This window comes from Neophocaena asiaeorientalis, unplaced genomic scaffold, assembly GCF_003031525.2.
Source record: "Neophocaena asiaeorientalis asiaeorientalis breed wild unplaced genomic scaffold, Neophocaena_asiaeorientalis_V1.1 scaffold138, whole genome shotgun sequence".
Classification (NCBI taxonomy): domain Eukaryota; kingdom Metazoa; phylum Chordata; class Mammalia; order Artiodactyla; family Phocoenidae; genus Neophocaena; species Neophocaena asiaeorientalis.
Window position 1 is genome coordinate 5,597,273 of NW_020172632.1, and position 7,201 is coordinate 5,604,473.

Genomic DNA, 7,201 nt, shown 5'->3' on the forward strand with positions numbered 1-7,201 from the left:
GGTGGTATTTAAAGCCACAGGAATGGATGGTGTTACCTGGGGAGGGAAGAAGGGGGATTAGAGTACGCCTTGTGGCACCCCAGCTGTTAGAGATCAGGTAGAAGAGGAGGATCTGGCAAGGGGTATGAGGACGAAGGACTAAAGAGGTGGAGGAAAATTTCCTGAGAAAAGATACAGCCTAAAAGTGGCAGCGGCCAGCTGTGTCCTATGCTGCTGGTGAGGTCAGTTAGGATGATGTCTGAAAAGTGTCTACTGGAGTAAATTTGGCAACATGGAAGTCATTGGTGATTACTACAAAATCTCTTTCAGTGCTAGATTGGAATTGGTTTCGTAAAGAGCTACAAAAAACAAGAACAGAAAAGTTCCATTTGGTAGTGATATGTTCAGTTTCCAAGTGATTAGTACAGAGCAAGCACATTAGCTAATACTTTTAGTTCTAGATTAGGTCATCTTGCTCATGCTGTTCTCTGTGCCCACCCTCACCATTCTCTCCCTGCTGCCTGCCACCTTATCCACTTGGCAACTTCCTTTTCATCCTTTTCATGCCTTAGCTTTCAGGAAGTTGTCCCTCTTTGCCACACACACACACACATACACACAAACAAAACAAAAAAACAGTACGTAATCATTCCTTTGTAGTAATATGTTTCTGTCTCCCACCGAACAGAGAGCTCCTTAAGGGCAGGGACTGCATTTCATGCATCCATTTTGATACCCCCGGTGCAAAGTCTTGGCTTACTGTCATAGAGTGAACGAATGAGATAAGCTGAATAACAATGTCATATTCACAGGGGGCTTTTCTGAAGGTAGGAACCTCATCATAGCAATGCATTCTCTATGACAATGACTTTCTGTTGCCCCGATGTTGAAAGAGAACATTAAAAATTCCTCTTTGGCCAGACTTATCTTGCTATTTCTTTTTTTTTTTAAAGAATCAATTTTATTTATTTATTTTTGGTTGCATTGGGTCTTCGTTGCTGCATTCAGGCTTTCTCTAGTTGCGGTGAGCCGGGGCTACCCTTCGTTGAAGTGCGTGGGCTTCTCATTGCGGTGGCTTCTCTTGTTGCAGAGCACGGGCTCTAGGCGCGCGGGCTTCAGTAGTTGTGGCACGTGGGCTCAAGAGGACAGGCTCAGTAGTTGTGGCACACAGGCTTAGTTGCTCCGCGGCATGTGGGAGCTTCCTGGACCAGGGCTCGAACCTGTGTCCCCTGCATTGGCAGGCAGATTCTTAACCACTGCACCAGCAGGGAAGTGCTATCTTGCTATTTCTTTGAAAATATTTGCAGCTTCTCAGAATAGTCTTTCGACTTAAGATTGAAGCAGCCTGAAGTAATCAGAAAAGTCAGTTTATTTGTAGTTTTATTACATGTTTGTAAAAAACAAAGTGGCCTAGTTGGTTCCGGGTACATTAAAATCATTAGTCTCCTTGCTGTACTTGTCCAGATGAATTAAAAATCTCAGGTTTCTGTAATCCTTGTTGCATGTTTAGAAGAACAGTAATGGAGCACATGATTAGGAAGTTGAGTGTGGAGGTGATGGAGGAGTCACTGAGGTGGGATCAGAAGAATCTCAGATCAGGTCCTGTCTGCCTCCTGGAAGCTAAGTTAGGACAAGGCTTTAAGCTTCGTCAGACTTTAGCTTCTTCCTCTGCACAAGGGGGACCACTGTTCATATTTTTAAAAATAGTCTCATTAGACTGTGAACACCTTGAGTGCAGAAACTGTTATTCACCCCTGTCTCTAGTATTAATACCATGTCTACCAAAGTAAGCATCAGCAAAGGTTTCTCAGACAAATGAGGAGTAGACAACCATCCATTAAAGTTCTTTTAAAATTGTAATATACCTTGTAAAAGGTTCAGTTACATATAAACATAAACTCCTTCTGTTTTCTTCATCTGTGTCACCGTAGAAAAAAGAAACATGAAGTTAAATCCTGTAAGTAACCGCTTTATCTTCTGAAACTTTAGCAGTTTGAGAAAATAATACATTTAGAGCAGCCTGGTATAGTGGGAAAACTTGGGGCCTATCAGATGAGGGTTTTGGTCCTAGCTCTGGCACTTAAACATTGGGACCTTCCTTGAGCTGATAATGACTCTGAGCCTGTTTCTCACTCTGTCAAAAGAGAATAATAATGCCTACCTTGCTGGTTGTGAGGATTAGCAATTGTAGCTGTAAAATGTCACGTACTCAATAGATGGTGCCTAATGTTATTTGAGAAATTTTTTTTAACATGAAGGAATTGATTCATTGAAACATTTTGTAATAATCCCTTGAGTTCAGATAATCAGCTAACTTCAGGACTGGGGACAATTTGCATTCCTCGTTGACCGTCATCTTACATTTTTCTCAAGATCCATTAAAATTTAATAGTCTCTGTAACTGAGTGAATATAGGATTATGTAGACTTTCAGAAGGTTTGCATTTCATCCAAAGATTACAGTTCTAGCTGTCCATGGCATGGTTGCTTTTTGAACACAAAGAAGTTGCTTGATTTTATTGACTGGGGGAAAAAAAGGGTAATCAGCCAGATTGTACCTCTGGGTAACTTACTCTGTGGGATTGAGTTTGTTTAGAGACCCCACTGATGTGAATTAGGAACTTTGGGTATACTACTAAACAGCTAATGAGGGCTCTGAAAGATTTATGTGCTATCAGGAACCACAGCCATGTCTGGCCAAATTTTAGAGTTTTTCTCAATAGAGAGTTACAAAATCTACTGGAAAGGTCCAGTATTAATATCTATCTGGAGACTGCTGCAAACAAACAGCTCTTTAGTTCTTGGTAAGAACAGAGACTATTGGGCCAGATTTCTGGCCCTTAAGAAATGTGGTGTTTGATTCCATTTGGCAGGAAGTTTAATCTGGTGCGGAAACTTTAGCCAGACTTCTTGGAGAAATATTTTTTTAATGTAACATATCCAAAACTTATTGCAAAAAGTAATGTCCACTTAGTCTATCTATTCTATTAATAATCATTTAAATGCTTTGTAAATATTCACAGTGCTGTTTTCAGCAACATCTAGTAAATGCTTGACCTTTTAGTTCCTGAATTTGTTGTGGCCATAAACTTTTATGTAAAATTGGGGGAAACTTTTATGTAAAATTGTAGTCTGCTGTTTGTTTAAGCTGCAGGCAGAGAAGCAGTAAGTGCTACAGTTTTCTAATCAACTACCAAACAGTGGTAGGTCTTTGCAAGTTATTGTATAATTCACTTTTTAGAATATGGCACCTTCTGTAGTGTACAGAACACTCGGTTCAAGATTAAACACCTCATTTAGACTATATGGACACGAATTTTGGACAGGAAGGCAGAGCGGTATAAGAGAACGGCTGACTTAGGCAGGCTGAAAGGAGCCTTCGCCTTGGCAAAATGATACCCAAGGGCAGGGGGTGATAACAGTTTACAAATATTTGAGAGGTGCAAAGACCAAACGGGGAGGGGATTATTTTGCTTAGTTATTAAAAGTAATGAGAAGAAATATAGAAAGGAAAATTTCAGACTGAAAATCAGTTGAATTTCCTGACAGTAAAAATTGGTCATGAGAGGACTGAACGCTCCAACCACAGAGAAGATCCTAAACGAATCTGGCAAAGCAGGGCATTTCATTGCGGAAGATGTACCTCAACAGTGGCCGAAGGAGCGTCTGAATGGGAGGAAATATTTTATTGACAGCCACTCTTGAGGATTTCTCTTTATCCCATTTATCAAAATCCTTTTTCTTCTATGTGTCAGAAAGAAGACTTCGATATCTTTTTATATTTACTTGTTTATACCCTGACGGGTTCCCTGACTTACTAGATACCTTCAGAAGAAACAGAAAGAAATGAGTATTCAGAAGCTTTTAAGTTTTCACAATGTAAAAGCAGCCTGAATTTTTGTTTGTTCTTTTCTTTTTTTTTTAATTTGTTTTTTTATTTAGCTTGAGGTAGTAGAATCTGAAAGCCACCAAATGGTAGCTGCAGTGTAGGAGACACCTCTCACTGGAGTTGGAACCAGAAGGCCTGAGTTCGAATCCTGGCTCAAGTACATACTCATTAGCTGGTCACCTGAGCAAGTTACTTATCCTCCCTGAGCATCAATTTCCTAAAATAAGGGGGCAATAATCCCATCATGCTTGGGAAGATTAAGTGAAAGGATGTGTAGGAGAATGCTGCTGTACAATGAACCAGTTCTAGTTGTGTTTGTGTTCGTTTTTTTTTATTGCTGCTGTGACAAATTACCACAAACTTAGTGGCTTAACTTCTTACCTGGAGGTTCTGGGAGAGAGTCTGCTTCCATGCTCGTTCAGGATGTTGGCAGAATTCAGTTGCATGCGGCTGTGGGACTGCAGTCCCCGTATCCTTGCTGGCAGCCAGGGGTAGTTCTCAGCTTCTAGAGGCTGCCTGTATTTCCTGCATCTTTAAAAGCTAGTCAAGTCCTCACATTTCAGATCTCTCTGACCTCCCCTTCTGCCTCATCTCCTACCTCCAGCCAGAGAAAGTTCTCTGTTTTCAAGAGCTCATGTGATTAGGTTAGAACCACCTGGTTCATCCGGGATGATCTCCCTATTTTAAGGTCCATAACCTTAATTACATCTGCAAAATCTCTTTTGTCATATAATGTAACTATTCACAGGCTCTAGGGATTAGGGTTTGGACATCTTTGGGGGTTCATTCTGCCTACTACAATGATGGTATTTTAGGGCTAGAAAGGGACCTTACAGAACATGAGATGGGGTTCTTGCCCTGGAGGGTTTATAATCCAGGGGGAAAGAGATGAGAAATATAATATTCAGCAAGAAAAGTCCGATAATAAAGAGTTTGTATGGGATGTTATAGGAGCCCAGAAGACTTTTTCTGTACCTGACTTAGCCTGTGGTTTTTTTCACCATGCCCTGCTTGTTCTTTGATCTTATTTATCAAGATCCTTCAGATGGAATCCATATACACAGAACACCACCATGCAATTTGATTTCTAAATGTCCAGAAAATTAAGCTGCTGCCACAGCTCGGTATTTGGGACTCTGCTACTTAATAAGGAAAGGTCTTGAGGTCTTGAGTAAGAGGAGTTATTTTCTTCTATGAGGATGAAGTATAACACCACCTTATCTCCCCTTATCTTGTCCCTTATCCCCGATTTTTCCTCATCAGACCCTCCCCTTTGAGAGCCTTCCTGTCCCTCACTCCTAGTTCTTTCCGTCCGTGTATATGTCTTTACTCCTACCCTCTTTTGAGTTTTCTTGTTTCGTATTGTTTTGAAGTAGAAGGCACTTAGCCGGGGCAGTGCAAAGGTTTCTGTTTAATTCTTGTCACTTGTCATTTCTGCTTTAATAATGTTCCACGGATGTTCAGTCAGATCTCGGTGATGGTTTTGTAGTAATACAGCTGCCATTTATTGAGCACTGACTGTGTGCCAGGTGCTGTGCAGAGTCCTGTGCTTCCACCTTCTCATTTAATTTAGACATTCTGTGAGGTGTAGGTAATATTTATCTTCATTTGAACCGGGCTGGGATTTGAACCCAAACCTAAGTCGAAAGCCTGTACTTGACACCATGCATTACAGTAATATGAGACAGGAGCTGCAACTGAGGGATGGTATGAAGGCACCAAAGCAACACAAGCAGATTCAGGAAACCTAAATTTCAAACTCTGCTCTGTCTTGACAGCCCATGTGAAAGTTAGAGGATCTGCTTCGAGAGCACCAGGATGTCTCCGTTTCCCACCAGAGACACTCAAAGTGATTTCTGCATATAAGACTTCAGCCAGGTGAATTTAGCTTGTGCCTACAGCACTGGGCAGCCACAGAGCATGTGTGGGCCCTGGCTTGGCATTCCACAGAAGAGCCTATTTCTCTGAGGGGAGGGGGTGGGGCCGGCAGGGGGAAGTGGTGTGCCCTGTGGCTGGAGAATACCTTCCCCACAGGGCTGGGATGATTAAGATCTTCAAGGATTTAACATAGTAGGCACTTAGTAGGCACTCAGTATGTGCTGGTTCTCACTGTCCTTCAAGAAGGTTGTCTTCAGTTCATGGGTATTCAAACCAGTAGAATCGTGCTGTTCTAGCTCTACTTGAATCTAGGCTCAAGGAGAATTGAGGAGAAGACATGAGATGCATCTCGGTGTTGGCTCCTGTCCAATCCTGTGACTCATACCAACTCATACATTTAAGCTGGAATCTGAGGCCAAAGAAGGCAAAATATTTCCCTCTCCCCTTCTTGAGTTCTTGAGTTACTGATGTAATGGAAACAGACAGTCCAGGGTTCAAATCCAGGCTCGGCACTTGGCTGCTCAAGTTACGTGCCTATCTCCATCATGGAAAGAACTTGGACTGTGGGGAAGAGCACACTTGGCCGTTTTACCCAGTCACTTATCCTTTCTGAGGCTGTCTCCTTACCTGTGAACGGAGGCAACAGCAGTTCTTCTCTTACAGGGTTGTGAAGATTAGAGAGTAATGCATGTGGTACAGTCAGGATCCGGTAGCAGAAACAGTGAAAGGTCTGGAGCCTTTACACCAGCTGTTCATTCATTCAGGGCCCTGGCAATTTAAGTTGAGCGAGTAGTCCCAAGTTTCAATCGCTTATCCTTTTCCCTCTCAGCAGGAGGGCAGCCAGGTAAGGTAGCTGGGGGTGCTCTGTCCATCAGGCCAGAGCAGGTATGGGGGAGAGTCTTGTTAGGCCGTGGAGGTGCCAAGTACCACCTAAACCCAGCCTGACCGTGTTCTACCACCAAAGACCCCGGCACCAAACGGTGTTGCTTCAGCTAGTAGTCAATGCTCCTTGACTTGGAAACGTTTTCAGTTCCTGGGAGCAGTACGGTGCCGCGAGGGCTCACGGCTCACCCCCCTAGTCTTCCTGCGACTGGGATCCGCATGCACCCTACTCCCAGCGCAATTTATCGTCCTTCAAGGTTCAGCAGGCTGTGGACGTGGGGGGAACTTTCCAGGAAGGGGCCCAGCAGGGTCTTGGCTGGAGGCCCCGTTAGCCACGGCCCAGGACCCCCGGGTGGGAGAGTGAATGGAAAGGTACTCGCGCCTGGAGCGGTTGCAGAATCCTCTGTCGTGAGGAAGGAAGAGCTAAGAGGCACTTGGTGGAAGGGGCCCTCTCTCGGCCCTCCTTTCAGGTGCTGGGGCCTAGAGGGGGTCCAGTTCCACTTGGGAAGGCTGAGAACTAGGAAGTGTTGCGGGCTAGACACCCCGCCTTCCCAGTCTCCTGGTGCTGGGCGGG

The 7,201-nt window shown here is 43.7% G+C and overlaps 1 protein-coding gene across 1 annotated transcript in view; it reads left to right on the forward strand.

Moving 5' to 3' along the window:
- Nucleotides 1-5,666: 5,666 nt before the first annotated feature.
- The window catches only part of PODN (podocan), a 23,387-nt gene continuing 21,852 nt past the window's right edge, over nt 5,667-7,201 (forward strand). Inside the window, exon 1 of the mRNA XM_024739222.1 lies at nt 5,667-5,745. The gene's annotated coding sequence lies outside the window, so the exon portion shown is untranslated. The remainder of the gene's footprint in view (nt 5,746-7,201) is intronic.